Source organism: Phalangium opilio, unplaced genomic scaffold, assembly GCF_054372755.1.
Source record: "Phalangium opilio isolate 3A_F unplaced genomic scaffold, DU_Popi_V2 ptg000021l_1, whole genome shotgun sequence".
Classification (NCBI taxonomy): domain Eukaryota; kingdom Metazoa; phylum Arthropoda; class Arachnida; order Opiliones; family Phalangiidae; genus Phalangium; species Phalangium opilio.
In genome coordinates, this window is record NW_028324153.1 from 197985 (window position 1) to 214292 (window position 16308).

A 16308-nucleotide genomic window follows, 5' to 3' on the forward strand; every position below is an offset into this window, starting at 1 on the left:
AAAGTGTAATCAAAAATGTGTAGTCTTACCAATCCGTACACCTGCTGATAAGTTAGGCTAAAAATAAAAAAAATGCGTATCATTATCCATTATCAGCTATTTTTAAAGCTGTGGCTATATATTTTGCTTATGCGTTTCGAAAGGCCTCGAGCATGATAAGGAATGTTTTTCAACCGCTTAATGTCCTCAATTTGAAAGGCAACCGACGATATACGGTACGCTACGTCTTCAAAAGAAAGCGCATAGTAAAGAACGTCTTTTGTTTTGTGTTAAATTTATTATCCTATTTAGCAAATCAGGAATACATGGATTTCTTGTTCTTGTTATTGCTCAGGTTATTTTCTGTACCTTTCTGCTTGAATTAAATGGGAGGAAGGGTAGCGACCGTCCTTCTGGACTTCCACTTAACTAGGACCTGAGTTGTGTCGCGACTAATACGCTCTATGAGCACAGAGTCCGAATATAAACAAGTTCTATTTACGTGTTCTGAACGAGTACAATTAGAGCCGAGGGTTGTCCTACATGTGTGAATAGCCAATGAAACGCGAGGAAGGAAGAGTGGGCGGTTGAGCAGCGCTTAAAGCCATTCCCTTTACCTACTATCAGACATTATTACGGGGTCTAAAGCCTCTTAAAGATTCCAATAAGAATAAATGTATGTGTTCCTGATCTAATAAGAATCCTAAGTAGTCAGTTATGTTTCAAGCTAGGTTAGATGGAAATTAACCATAATATATTTATCACAGCTTATATTATCAAGGATATCGCTAAATATATTTACTTAAGATTCCTCCTTATTGCCATCATGATTTCAGCAATAATTCCATCGTAGTCGTCAATTACGGGTTTATAAATCTTAGTACGATCAGCTCTCAGATAGATCAAGGGATAAAACTGAAAGACGAAAGAAAACGATCGAAATTAATTTGGCCAAGTTCACTTTTACTTATTTCGCATAAGTGTAGAATAAAATCGCCGGTCGAGGAATTAAACAATATCAATGGACGGTCCCTTTACGTAGGCCGCGCTATTTCGTATTTAATTCCTTAATAGCTTATAGGCCAGGACAGATAGGCCAAAAAAGGGCTTGACCTAGAACATTAGAACATAAAGATGAAAATTGGTACATGTGTTGTTTTTGACCCAACAAAAAATATACTAAAAGTCCCCTGCTGTACAGCGCGAGCTTTCGCCGCCATCTTGGAAAATGGCCGCCGGAAATGCCAGCTACAATGTATTCCACGTTTTTCTTCAAAAATTATGAAAATTGGTACACATAATGATTGGAACCACATGAACATCAGGGCAAAATTTTACAGCTCTGTGTTCAATAGTTTGGTCGCCATACTGGAAAATGGCTGCCGTGAATGCTAGGTACAGTATATTTCACCATGTTATTGGAAAATTATGAAAATTGATAGGTATTATAATCAGAGCTGTGTGAACCTCATAGTAAAATATTGAAGCCATTTATCCGATAGTTTGACCGCCATTTTGAAAAATGGCCGCCATCAATTTCATTTAGATACAGTATATGGTTCAAAAATTATGAAAATTGGTAATAATTATGTTGAAGACCGTCTTAACATCATACTTGAATATTGAAGACGTGCTACTGATAGTTTGGGTGCCATCTTCGAAAATGACTTCTTGAAATGACAAATATATTACCGATATATAAATTTTTTCGATATTTTTTTTATTGAGTAGATGATTTTCATGAACGTATTAAACGACATAAAAATAACCAATTTTGAGTCTAAATTATTGACCCATCTTCAACAATGGTCGCTGAAATATTGATATCCTAAAATCTGGAAAAAAAAAGGAAAGCCATGTTACTTCCATTTTGGTTAGGAAAAACCATTTTATATGGGGTATAAACACTCTATTGCCGTTAAGGATTAGATTTAAGACACATTTTTAAAGTTTCGTTCATATTTCGCTTCATCCTGAAGATTTTTTATTACGGCTAATACCTTGACAATGACCACACATTGCCCAGCAAGCAAATCCAGATCGTCTACATTCACAGTTCTTTATACAAGATGTTCTGCAGACTGCAGGTACAAATAATGAGTGTTAGAAGTTCATCTGATGTCGGAATGAGAATGGTGTGAATGGGTTTTCGACTTTCGCGATCGCGAACCAATCCCCACTGTTTGGGATTAAATCGTTTCCTAGCTATTGTTGGACTTGAAGATACGCTCGGAAAAAATGTAGTTTTGCGGCGTCGGTTGTTGGATGAAGCTTAGCGAGATCAAATGAGGACAGTATGTGCGGCAACGGTTCCATTATACGTGTAATATCTACATTGCAACGGATTACCCCGGGAAAGTATAAGTGGCCGGTCTTGAAAAGGGGAATCGTTACAAGCCGCGGGAATTTAGAAATAGGGAAAATAGGCCTACCTCATTCCGAGCGGAAGGAATATATAAGTAAGGAAACACATACCTTTTATGCTCTCAGTGAAAGATTTTTATTGAAACGATTTATTCAAAACGATTTTAAAGTAAATTTCCAAAAGGATGACGCGACTGAATACGCGGAATTAGTCGAACGGACCCGAGCCTGGTCCCTGATAGCGGAGAGCGAGAGAAAAAGACCGCGACGGAAAGAAAGCGCAACACAACAACTGTTGCTTAGAGAAAACCCGGTGTTTTTATCACCTCGGTTTCGGCGCATACTAAAAAGGGGAGGGGTGAAAAATATAAGCTCGACGGCTGGCAGAACATAAGCAAAAAAATCCAGCTCCGCAAGGCGTCGTCTGCAGCGATGTCTGCTAGACACCGTTGCACACACCCACACCAAAAAAAAGAGAAGAGAAACGGGGCTGGGACAAAGCTCGGGTTCAGTACAAAAGTTATTATGGTGAAATATTTTTTTTTGTTGGGGCCTTATGGGCCAGAGAAGTCCACACGGGAGGTCTTAATACCGCGTTTGCCGGTCCTTTTGGATAAACTTCCTGGGGCATACCATGGCACGATGGAGGCCTATTGCGTGACACACGGGGCATTCATATGTTGCCGTCGGTCGAGTGATATACGGAAATCCTCCGGGGGTCACGGGATAAAGTCGGACGCGGTCCGACTCGTGCATGCCCTCCCAGGCAATGGGGAACAAGGCACGGTCGGCTGGTGGGGCTCGTAAATATGGGAGATCGGGTACAAACAGTCTATCATACTCGGAAACCTCATACAGTTTTTCCTGGGGGATGGGTATGGGTCCGTAATCTTGATAGAGGCGCTCATATTGCGTATATAGAGGTAGTGTATCTCGGTACGTGCTGAGACGTCGATGGGGAGTGCCATGATCTGCAGCGGTATCTTGAGGCGTACCTTCGGGAGTCGCGACCTCGGTGCCGGGATTTTCGGTGGGCATAGCTGCGGTATCGCGTATCGTATTTGCAGCTGGAAGGACAGGCGTAGCGTCTGTGTCGGGAATTGAAATATCGGCAACATGATGGGTAGGAGCGTCGATGACGGTATCAGGAATAATGGCAGCAGCGGTGGCAGTGTGCTCCGGGATTGGATCAGGGGCTGGGGCTGCTCTTGAATCTTCTCGTTGAGGAATGTATCTTGGCGGAAGAAGGTGCGCAATGCGGTCCATGGTTTCCTGTAGGGTAGCGGCAGGTTGTAGCAATGGCGTCATATTTACTTGTGGACGGAAGGGAGGCCTGTCCTCTTCTCGCACTTGTCGTTCTAGTTGATCCATGGGAGGTACCGGATCCAACTGTTCAGTCTCCTCCGGATGGATCTGTAACACATCCACCTCTGGCAGGGCGTCACGGTGAGCGCGATGGGCTCGTCGAGGTAGGAGGGGCTCAAGAGGAGGGATCGGGGGTTGTACTTCTTGATGACGTACAGAGGCGGGATGCGGAAACATTCTTGCCGAAGGCAAAGAGATGGTTGGACACTCCCTCGGGATTGGATTTAAGAGGAGTGCTTCAGGTGAAGGCAATGGTGTGGAGCCACGGGCTAGCCGTGGTCTCTGTGGCCAGGGACGGGAAGAATCCATCCTAGAAATGATCGTAATAAACAATTAAATTCCATAAAGGATGACTATCAGTTTAATGTGCTGCTTCAGTTCATCTAAGTTAAACTGCCGTTAAAATAGTTCGCCTTGGATGAGCTATTCGTACTCGCTCCCAAGGGGGTTTGGCTATAGGCATTCTCTTAAAACAAAAGTCACTCTGATCTAGATCGCGTATGCCTTTATCCCTTAAATATCGGCTGATTTCGTTGGGGGAGCGTAGCATACGACTCTTCCGGCCTGGGGGATAATAGTAGATGTCCATATCCACTTTTCCGGGTTGGACTGTATGGCGGTAACATAGTTCGCGAATCCATCCTTTCCGGAAGGGTTTCTCATAGTTTGTGGCTCTATGCTCCGGAATTGAGGGAGTTATTAGGGGTCGAGTGTCGTCGTCATTGCTTGAAGATTCAGATGCTTCTGTTACGGCGGAAGGGGGAAGATCACCTTCCGGGCTTGTGGATAAGGTGTGGGCCTTCTGCATTTTCCTTTGAGGTCTGGTGGACGAACTTCCTGTTGTTGGCACTCTGGCTCGCTTTTTTCTTCGTTCGGTACTTGCAATTCGGCCCACGTTTTCGGAGGATGAACTTAATTCATCTTGCTCTTGAGCTCTCGGTCGAACTACTCGTCGACGTGATCTAACCCTGGGATCCTCAGTCGGTGGGCTTCTACTGGACGCCTTTCTAAATTGCTTCCTCTTTGGTCTAATACCAGACGACGTTGTTGTCGGGTGACGTCTTTTACGGAGATCGTGGATCTCGGGTTCGTCACTAGTAAGACTACTACTACTAGACAATTTTCTTAATGGCCGTCTTTTTGGCCCTGGAGTCGTGGACGGGGTCGTCAGGTGACCCCGTCCTTCCGGTTCCGGGTCGGATACTCTGTCGTCATCGGTAGACGTACTCAATTTCCGAAGAGTTTTCTTCCTAGGTCGGATCCCTTCCGTTGACGTTGTGGTAGGGTGGTCCCTCTTCGTTCTCTCAGTCGTAAGCTTCGGAGAGACTTGTGTGGTCGCGGAGGGAGGTATTGTTCCTTGTGGTAGCGAGTCGGGTTCTGAATGTATTTCCTCCGGTTGAGGTACTTCTGCTCGAGGAGCATCTGGAATAACCTCTTTTGGTTCCTGAGTTTTCCTTTTCGGAACTCGGTCTACAAATCGGAATGGTCCGATCATTTCTACAACTTCCTCGAATGACTCAGAGGGTGGTCAAGGTTTGTCTTGAGATACGTTGGGAGTATGCGTTCTTTCGGGAGGTGGTGTTACTGTTGTCCTTCCTGGAGTAACAGGTGTGTTCGGTATAGTGGGTTCCATATTCCGAACTTCTTCCGTAGAGACGACTTCTTCAGGAATTTCTCGCGGTGGTGTTCCTTTTGGAGATGATACTCTTGGCCTTAGCGGAGAGACAACTTCTTTTGGTCGCGTCTCCTCGCTTTCCTGGTTAGGATTTTCCGGATCGATTCTTTCTTCGCCTGGGGAACTGGTAGTCTCGTTTCCTTCCAAGGGAGCTTCTGGGGTTTGATATAATTTCAACTGAGCGATGTTGATGGGGCCGGTCTTTTGTCCAGAAATCATGTCTTCCAAAATATATACCAAGGGACTGCGCTTTTCAACAATTTTGAATGGGCCGGTCCATTTCGGACATAGCTTGGCCATTCGGCCCAGAGTGGCGTTGGATAATGGGTGAGTTACTTTCCATACGATAGTTCCGACTTCAAATTCGAGATCTTCCCTCCGGAGATCGTAAAACTTTTTTTGTTTGGCTTGGGCCAATTTGGAAAAGTTCTTCGTTAGTTTCCATTGGTCCCTGAGGATTCTTAACGTTTCAGATCGATCTTCGAATTCTTCAAGAGGCATACCGATGTCTATATCCCAGGGGAGTCTTGGTTCTCGTCCCATGTTTAGGTAGAATGGGGATCGCTTAGTTGTCTCGTGAGGAGCGGAGTTGATTGCAAAGGCGAGAGCATTTAACGTTTCATCCCATGTCCGATGATTATTTTCGACATAAATGGAGATCGTTTCTCCCAGGACACGGTTGACTCGTTCGGTAATGTTCGATTGCGGATGATATGGGGAGGTATGAATAGGACCAATGTGGAATAACTTGCATGTGTCATGCCATAAGGAGGACAGGAACTGGGTTCCTCGATCACTGAGGATCTGTTTTGGTGCGCCCCATCTACAAAGTTCTTGAGAGCTAACGCGCAGGCGTCTGCAGTTATCCTTTTCAATGGAATTAACTCGACAAATTTTGTCATGTAATCCGTGAAGACGAGGAGGTACTTGTATCTTCTTCTACTGACTGGAAATGGTCCCATAATGTCGACTCCAATCTTATCGAATGGTCCAGTTGGAACGGTGGGGATCATGAGTCCTGGAGTTCTTCGGTTGCTAATCTTATATTGTTGACATAAGACGCACTCCTTGACGTTTTGTCTTACGTCCTTCTCTAGATCAGGCCACTAGTACCTGTAGCCGACCCTTTCTTTGGTCTTATATTTCCCTCTGTGTGCGGAAAGTGGATGATCATGTAGAAGTCGTATTGCTTCCCTTCTTAAGGATCTTGGTAAGTAAATCCTTGCTGGGCGGACTCCGGACGCCTTGTGATAGATTAGATGGTTCACCATCTCAAAATCTGGGTTTTCCGGAGGATTATCTTGTCGTAAAAGTTCAATAATGCGACGGATGATAGGATCTTCTCCTTGTGCTGTTATAATATCATCGCGGTCGAAGATGTGAAAGTTCGCATGCGGGTATGGTGGCAAAATATGAGCGAGATGAGACAGATCCGAAGGTGCATTGGATTCTTCGGATGGTGCACCTGGATTTTCTTCTTCTTCCACCGAGGAAGCGACTGACATGGCATAAAGTCCAATCGGCGCTCTTGAAAGGGCATCCGCAACGACGTTTTCAACGCCTTTCTTGTGTTGAACCTTGAAATCAAATGTCTGCATTTACATCGCCCATCTGACAAGTTTCGAATTTGGTTCTTTAAGTCCAAAGAGCCATTGTAGCGCTCTGTGGTCTGTTACCACCGTGAATTGTTTACTTTCCAAATACGGGCGGAAATGTCTAATAGCCCAGTGAATCGCGAGACATTCCTTCTCGGATGTGCTGTAACTCGCTTCAGCGTTTCTGAGACTTCTGCTGGCGTAGTCAATCGGAACTTCAGTTCCGTCTTGAATCTGGGAGAGCATTGCTCCTAATCCGGCGTCTGAGGCATCTGTTGTTAGGATACTGGGGGCATCTGGTTTGTACGCAGCCAGAGGTGGAGAGTTGCAAATCGCTTCCTTGATTTTCTTAAAAGCGTCGTTTTGTTCAGGGCCCCATTTAAATTTGATTCCCTTTTTCTTCAAGTGGTTAAGTGGGGTGGCCAGTTTCGAATAATGGGGTATAAAGCGGTGATGCCATCCGGCCATTCCCAGAAAGCGTTGAAGTTGCCTTAAAGTTCTTGGTCGAGGATATTTTCGGATGGCTTCCACCTTGGATGGATCGATATAGATGCCTGTCTCATTTATGACATGTCCTAAGACTACAGCTTCCGACTGAATAAATCGACATTTCTTCAATTGAAGAGTAAGACCAGCGTTCTTCAATTTATTCATGACGTATTCTAGAGAATTTTTCTGTTCCTTCCAGGTTTCGGATGCGATGAGGATATCGTCCAGATATACGACGATAGAGAATTTTTCTCCATCGCGGAATACTTCATCCATCAAACGCTGAAGGTGCTCGGAGCATTGCAGAGTCCAAATGGGAGAACATTGAATTCATACTTGCCGGCATGAGTTATAAAGGCAGTCTTGGGTGCGCTTCCGGGTTCCATCTCGACTTGCCAATAGCCAGATTTCAAGTCCAGGGCGGTGATATACTTGGGTCGACCCAATTTGTTCAGCGTTTCGTCGATTCGAGGAATCGGATAGGGATCTTTGGCTGTGATGGAATTGAGTTCCCGAACGTCTATACAGAATCTGTACTTTTTTTCCCAGTTCCTGATCCATCATCCTGTTCTATGATTACTACAGGAGAAGCCCATGGTGAAGTCGATGGCTTTATGATACCGTCCTTTAACATTTCATAAATGTTGCGCTCGATAATTTTCTTCTTATCTTCGCTCACGCGGTATGGTCTTTTGTGGATGGGTTTCGCGCTACCAGTATGTATTTCGTGCACGACCAAGCTGGTTCGTCCCAACTTGTCGCTAAATAATTCGGGGAATCGGAGAAGGAGTTCCTTCAACTCCCTCTTTTGCTTCTGCGAAAGAGAGGTTGATTCAACTGCTTCATTTACATTTGAAATCATTTGGGGCGACGGAGGCAATTGATCTTCTGTCACTTCAACTAATTTCAGGGTTAGTCCATCTATGGTAAAAGTGAGGTTCCCAAAATCAAGATAGTTCTCCAGTCCTCAAGGAAGTCTTGTCCTAATATTGCGTCACAAAGTAGAGAGGGGACGATGTGAAATTCTTGACTGAAGCGTCTGGTAATATTTTGGTCAAAGGTTATTTCAAAGTCTAACATCGTAGAACCCTTTGTGAACGAATATTGTCCGTTTCCCATAACAATACACTCGGACTTTTCCGAGTTGGGCTCTAACCTAATGTCTCCTCTAAACCTTTGTATCGCCCTCCATTGATCTAAGCTGATCATTGACACTTCCGCCCCATTATCAATTCTAGTAGGTAGGCTTAAATGTTCAAATTGTATCTTTATTAAGTGAGGAGTCCGTTTTGGGAGGTCTCCTCTTCGTTGAACTGTGGCAAGGTGAAGGGGTTGTCCTGCCACAAGTTCGTTGTCTTCATTAGGGACTATCGAGACGCGGGAGGGAGACGTCCTCTGTGACTCCCCCCGGATTGGCGTTTCCCGGATTCTGGTCTCTTCGTCTCTCAACCCGTGGTGATGGACACTCGTTTGCATAGTGATTTTGACCACCACAGTTAAAGCAGGTAAATGGACGAGCTTCTTGTTGGAAATTCTGAGGAAGTTGATTCTCCGGGTTCGAGTGACGTCTTGGTGGAGGTGGAAGAGCTCGTTGTCGAGGCAGTTGCTCTCGTAGTTCATAGGCTGGGTTTCTTCTCTCGAAAATTCTCGTTTGACGAGGGAAATCGTCTTGCGGCGGACGTCTTCTCGAGTCCCGGTAGGGTTGCCTAGATTGGGGGTTTGGTCTCGGGAAAGGAGCTCGATAGTTTGGAGCGGGAGGACTTTGTGGAACAACTTGGGTAGAAGTAGGAGTTTGTGATCCGTCCGGAAGAGGGGTGTTAGTACTTCCGTAATGGATGTCCCTGTTAGTAACATGTCCCATACATTGGGTACACCCTTGGCCCGTCCCTGTCTGAGAGTTAATCGCGGTCACGGGAGCTACCTGTTCTCTAACAACTAGAGGATCTTGAGTTGCTTTATTAGGTAGGGTAGTCTCCTTTTTGGATGGGCTTGGGGGATGTAAGTCAAAAGTTTGTTCGATGTTTAAGCAAACGTCATGTAGATCTGTTATTGTATTTGCTGGGAGAACCATGAGTAATCCCTTAAATTCCATCCTTAGATTACGTTTCATAATAATGAGCAACTCATCGTCCGGTATTGGGGGACTTAAACAACCTTGATTAACTCTTATAAAATGACCGAAAAACTCATCTATGGATTCATTAGGTTTTTGTTTTCTGGTCTGCAAGTCTAATCTAGCTTTAGCTCCCTCATCCTTTATTCTATAGTGCCTTTTTAGTCTTCCCTTAAACTCTGCCCAGTCTACTCCAGGGGGAAGGGAACGGAACCAGTAAAGGGCATTATCTCGTAATAAGAGGGGCATGAAAAGCATTTTATCGTCCTCGCTAATTTTGTGAAAGCTTGCATATTCTTCAAATTTCCTAATAAATTCAGGGACGCTTTCATTTCTTCGTCCGTAAAATGCTAATCGTTCTGGGGGCTCTAAACCCTTTACACTTCATTGGTTGGATACTGCCAGAATAGAAAATGACTGTAAAATTGACGCTAGAAAAGCAGCCTGTTGGGCGCCTCCGGTAGTAGGATTTCCTTGTGCTTGGGGATTTGGTGTCCCTAGGGTCTGACCTGTACCCTGTGTTCCTTGTGGCTGAGAGCTATGAGGGGGCGGAGGATTTGCTTAAGGGGCTACTGAGGGTTGACTAATGGTCCGCTGCGATTGTCCTACTGGATTTGCTCTAGCTAATCGTATCGGGGCGCTCGTGTAGCTAACCGAACTACTCCTTGGGATGGTTCCATGATTGGAAGTAGTCGTTTGGGTAGCAAAAGGCATTGTGGCTGTCGACGTAATCGTAGGATTTATTCGCGTGGAAGAAGTCCAATTCTGCATAAACTGTTTGGCCCCTGCGTAAGCACTTAATTCGGTTGTTGGTCTAATTGGGCTACTTCTAGGAGTTACTTGTACCGTAGGGAGATCTGATATGCTCCCGAATCTGTTTCGCCTTGTTAGATTTCCTCTAGGGACCGGACTTTGGCTTCTTTGATTAAAAAGGGCTAAATTTGCTTCGCGCCTATGTCTTTCTGCCTCAATTAGAGCACTGGTCTGAGATGATATATTTTCCTGTTCAGACTGTGTTGTTCTATCAGGATCTAAGTCGGGGTTCTCATCCCACAGGGGTTCCTCATTTGAATCGTATGCATCAGCCATCTTTGTTGTGGTTAACCGAGGGGGGCGTAAAAGGCTTCCGACCACGAGATTAGGCTTAGTGAAATGAGGCAGGGATCCAAAAGATTCCAATGATTTGGAAGAAACCGAGGAGGATTCCGAGTTCTTTCTCTCGCGATATGATTTGTTATTAAAACTTGGGCACGATTCGGGTTCGCTTATTCAATTATTAAGTTTAAACACAATTGAATTTATCCGACAATGAATGTTCCCCGATAATTAAATTCCAAAAAATCACTAATCAAAATATAAATATCTAAATAAATTATACCCCAGCTTAATCAATGCCACTAGAAATGCAATAATAGTGGGTAAAAATAGTGGATAATTGTAAAACAATCAAATATCGGAACTACGCCTTAGAATATTCCAGAACGGGAGGGTCCAAGATGGCGGCCTTCACACTCAAACCAAAACTAAAACGTTAGCGAAGCCGAAGCGGGCCCGACCACCCCGTCGAAAAAAAATGGCGACGGCGAAACGGGAAAAGCGATAACCCAGGGTTCGAAAATCATGGGCATCGGCACCATTTGCAACGGATTACCCCGGGAAAGTATAAGTGGCCGGTCTTGAAAAGGGGAATCGTTACAAGCCGCGGGAATTTAGAAATAGGGAAAATAGGCCTACCTCATTCCGAGCGGAAGGAATATATAAGTAAGGAAACACATACCTTTTATGCTCTCAGTGAAAGATTTTTATTGAAACGATTTATTCAAAACGATTTTAAAGTAAATTTCCAAAAGGATGACGCGACTGAATACGCGGAATTAGTCGAACGGACCCGAGCCTGGTCCCTGATAGCGGAGAGCGAGAGAAAAAGACCGCGACGGAAAGAAAGCGCAACACAACAACTGTTGCTTAGAGAAAACCCGGTGTTTTTTATCACCTCGGTTTCGGCGCATACTAAAAAGGGGAGGGGTGAAAAATATAAGCTCGACGGCTGGCAGAACATAAGCAAAAAAATCCAGCTCCGCCAGGCGTCGTCTGCAGCGATGTCTGCTAGACACCGTTGCAACATGGTTGAAGCGTGACGTGTCAATTATCCCCCTATAACAAAGCGAAAAGAAATCTCCCTTCGGCAGCAGCTATGACTTCCTTAGATGCAATATGGCCATTCAAAAAGCGCAACAAATCTGTAAGATGTTTATTATCTGTCATTACTTTAAACCACGCCTTATCATAACCACACCCAGTTACAGCACGCAAATGAAAGAAGTGTTCTCTTAACCTTTTTAACTCAAAGGATTTGTCGCGGCGGAGGGGGCCCGAGTTCGGTGTGACGGTTCGGGAGTTCCTTGGATTTGCCCTTGCTTCAGACCGTTCCTTGCCCCATTCCGTGAAGGTTTTGCCCGTCCGCTTCGCCCCCGCCTAGGTGTTGCCTCGGCTCGCCCCTGCTATTGGCAACCCTCTAGGGGTTGCGGATACACTATTTGTTTGGGCCTTATGGCACTTTTGTGCTTGGAGAGAACTCCCCCGTCTCCTCGAGTTTTCTGCTGCCTTAATCCTTCCCTGTCACCGACCACCTCCTAACTGGGCTCGCCGCTGACGGTGTCCAGCTTCTGTCACCCGCTCAAGTGGCGTTTGTCGGGCCCGCTGGCCGATCCCGTGTGCCATGACTGCGGCTCCGCAGGTTCAATTTGGAATATGATGGGGAGGGTCGCTGACAAGGCCCCCAGCTATATGTAGCGCCTAATCAAGGGTTCTGACATGCAATTATTATGAAAAATCTTCAGGATGACGATGAATATGAATGAAATGTTAGAGATTTGTCTAAAATCTAATCTTAAAAAACACTAAATTGTATAAACCCCATATTAAATCATATTCTCTAATCAACATGTTGAGACGAACAGCTTTGAATAACTTTTCTTTCTTTCAGAATTTAGGGCAATGATTTTCGTTTCGCCATTTTTAAAGGTGGCGTCGATAATTTCAACTTCAAGATACCCATTTTTGTTGTTTATTAGGTTAATGAAAATCATCTATTCAAAATAGGAATTTCAAAAAGATTTATATATTTGGCATTCCAGCAGTCATTTTCGAAGAGGTGCCCTAACTATCAGTAGCACGTCTTCAATATTCAAGTATGATGTTTAGACGGTCTTCAACATAATTATTACCAATTTTCATAATTTTTGAACCATATACTGTATCTAAATGACATTGATGGCGGCCATTTTTCAAGATGTCGGCCAAACTATCGGATTAATGGCTTCAATATTTTACTATGAAGTTCACACAGCTCTGATTATAATACCTATCAATTTTCATAATTTTCCAACAACATGGTGAAATATGCTGTACCTAGCATTCACGACGGCCATTTTCCAATATGGCGACCAAACTATTGAACACAGAGCTGTAAAATTTTGTCATGATGTTCATGTGGTTCCAATCATTATGTGTACCAATTTTCATCATTTTTGAAGAAGAACGTGGATTACATTGAAGCTGGTATTCCCGGCGGTCATTTTCCAAGATGGCGGCGAAAGCTCGCGCTCTACAGCAGGGAACTTTTAGTATATTTTTTGATGGGTCAAAAACAACACATGTACCAATTTTCATCTTTATGTTCAAATGTTCTAGGTCACACCCTAAAAGTCCTGGGCTATTAGTACTTTTACAGCACTGAGTTAAGAGAAGCTTGTACTCGGATTTAAGTTACATTTCATAGCGAGTTCTCGACCCGTGATCCGCTAAAAGGTTATCTGTATAAAACAAATGTGAACGGTCTTGACGTTCTCTGGCGTATTTTGTAACATTATGGAGCAAATTGGCTATTGATATAAAAGCAACTAGAATTTGCAATTAGTTCCTCGACGGTGCGATTAAGCAATAGGCTACGTATTCATTTGGGCTTTGCATAGAAACTCATTTAAATCGGATAAATGCATCATACCGTGTGTATCGAAAACAGTCGAATAGTTTTAGACCCTTCCATCATGAAATATTGTACTTGAATCCACTAAGAGCTCAGCCAAAAATTCTGATCCCTTAAACCTTAATGCCGGAACGAAAGACCAATTCTGCTGTCACTTCTCCTCGCCCAATTTGAATTTCGATCGACAGAGTTAAAAGGCTTTCCTCAGGAAGATTTAAAGTACCACTTTCGGACAAACGATCGAGTGTGTTAGTGATAATGCGCGTCGTTGCACCCGACACAGCCTTTTAAGACAATAATACTTTCGCTATTTTTAAAACGAATAAGAAGAAAAACCATTAAGGAATTTATAGATTCGTAACAATACGGTAAATTCGTTCCGCATTAAATGAATTGTATTCCTGCTAAATGTAACTAATTGTTTGGCTAAAATTTCATTATATTCTCTATGAAATGAACCTATTCTTGTCGCGTAAAAGGGAATCCTCGCGAAACGAAAAAAGCGAACGTGCCTAAGGTAGCCTAAGAACGGAAATCACTAAAATCCCAGTCGGGTGAAACGGCGGTAAAGGAAACATCCTCCTAAACGTTATTTTTTACCAAGGAGACTAATGCGGAGTAAAATACAATTAATTAAAATTAAAAATTATTGATATGCTACGAATTTAAGCTTTTTTATCATTCAAGTGAACTAGTTCTTCAAAAATAAACGATTTCCATTAACGGCGGCCCACAATTCTGCACTTTAGTCCGCTTAAGCCCACTTGATGCAACCCAAAATTCTGTACTTTAGTAACTTTAGGCCCTTTTTATATTTTTAATTATCCCGGGCAAGTTGTTTTAGCTAATTGCATGTAAACAGTAATTTTTTTAAAAAATATTTTGTAAAAATCACCCTTAAGCGCCCGCGTACTTCTAGAAATTAGAGACAGAAGGTGCTGAAGCTAACTAGCGGGGTGTTTCAAATAATTCTGTACTTTAGTCAGCTTAGATATTTTGCGTTTTTTCATTAATTAAGTGTAAATTATTTAAAATAACCGAATCATGATGGGAAAAGCCCAATTCAACATCTTGAATAACTATTCTTCTTCTCTATAAAAATTACGCACCCTTAGGCACCCTCAATAAGGCCATTTTTACATTTTAAGTGCTTAAATTTTAATTATAAAAATCTCATAACACCAAACCAATCCGGAACATAATTGTAATTAGACTAAATATTGAGTATAAACTTAGATATCTATCCTTAGGCAACCTCAAAACAACGGTCATTTGACAAAATTCTGTACTTTTAAACGCGTAAATTTTAATTATCAAGGTCCCCTAACAGGCTAACTTAATACCGATTCCAAACATAATTGTAATTAAACTAATTTATGAGGTACACCTTTATTTCAATTTTTTTTGCAACCTCAAAATTACGAAATCCAGGTATGATAAATATTCGACTTTTTAATTGGTTTAAAAAATACAGTCAGCTAGTCTCCAAATACCATATCAATCACGATATTAATCATCATTAAGACAAATCATTAAATTTCATCCTATTTATTGCGTCACGATAGAGGCTCGACAAATGCCGGGAGTGCATGCGAGAAATATACCTTCAACTTAACTCCACCCACGATTCTCTACTTTAGTCAGCTCAGGCCCCTACATTTTCCAAATTATCCCAGACTAATTCATGTAATTATTTCAATATAAACAAGTGGTTTTAATTAAAAAATACCCCCTTTTCCCCTGTAACTTTCCACTTTATTTTCTCAAGTAATCCTCATTTATACGACCCCAAACCACCCTTAGGCACCCGCTGAGTAGGATATATTTTGTCAACCAATAATGAAATCGGATCTTTCTGGCGGGTGATTCGAAAAATTCTGTACTTTAGTCAGCCGATCATATTCGAGTTTTTTTCGTGCAAATCGAACAAATTAATTAAAAAATCGATTTAGAACGACTAACAATCATGTAGATTATAATTATTGAACTCATCTTTAAAATTTTCGCACCTTTAGGCACCATAAAAAGACTATTTTTCTGCTTTTAACGTTTTCATTTTAATTATCATGGTCTTCTAAAACAGAACTGTTTCCAAAAATAATTTTAATTAAACTACTAATTGAGATAAACTTGGATTTCCATCCTTAGGCAACCTCAAAACAATCAAAACCAAATAGGAAAAATATAGGATTTTTCAATCGGTTTAAAAAATACAGTAAGCTACTCTCCTAATACCATAACAATCACGATGCTAAAAATAAATCTAGGCCACGGAAAAACTTCAACATTTTTACAGTTGTTTCTTTGCTGTGGACAATCGAGCAGGCACAAATATTTTTCAGGGGCTAGAAGGGGAAAACTCCCGCTTTTGGGACTTTTCCCTTTCATTGTATGCTTAGTGGTACAAGTATGCCAAATTTCATCATTCTAGCACCACCGGAAATGTCCAAGAGGTTTTGATGTGTCAGTCAGTCTCATTATGTGTCATTTTCACATAGGATTATCACAGAAACCAAATGAGTTAGAAAGTTGTAAGTTCACTGTGCCTTGAGGTGCAAATATGAGTGGTGTTCTATTCCCCTGAACCGAGTTAGGAGGGGGTGAAATAGAGGCTGAAATGTTTAGGGTAAAGGATTGCTGGTAGTGCACGACACCTTGGCGGGACCAAGATATCATTTTAAAGTGTATTTAACTTTCGGTTTACTCTGAACCGTTAAGACCTCAAAGAAGACACGAAACA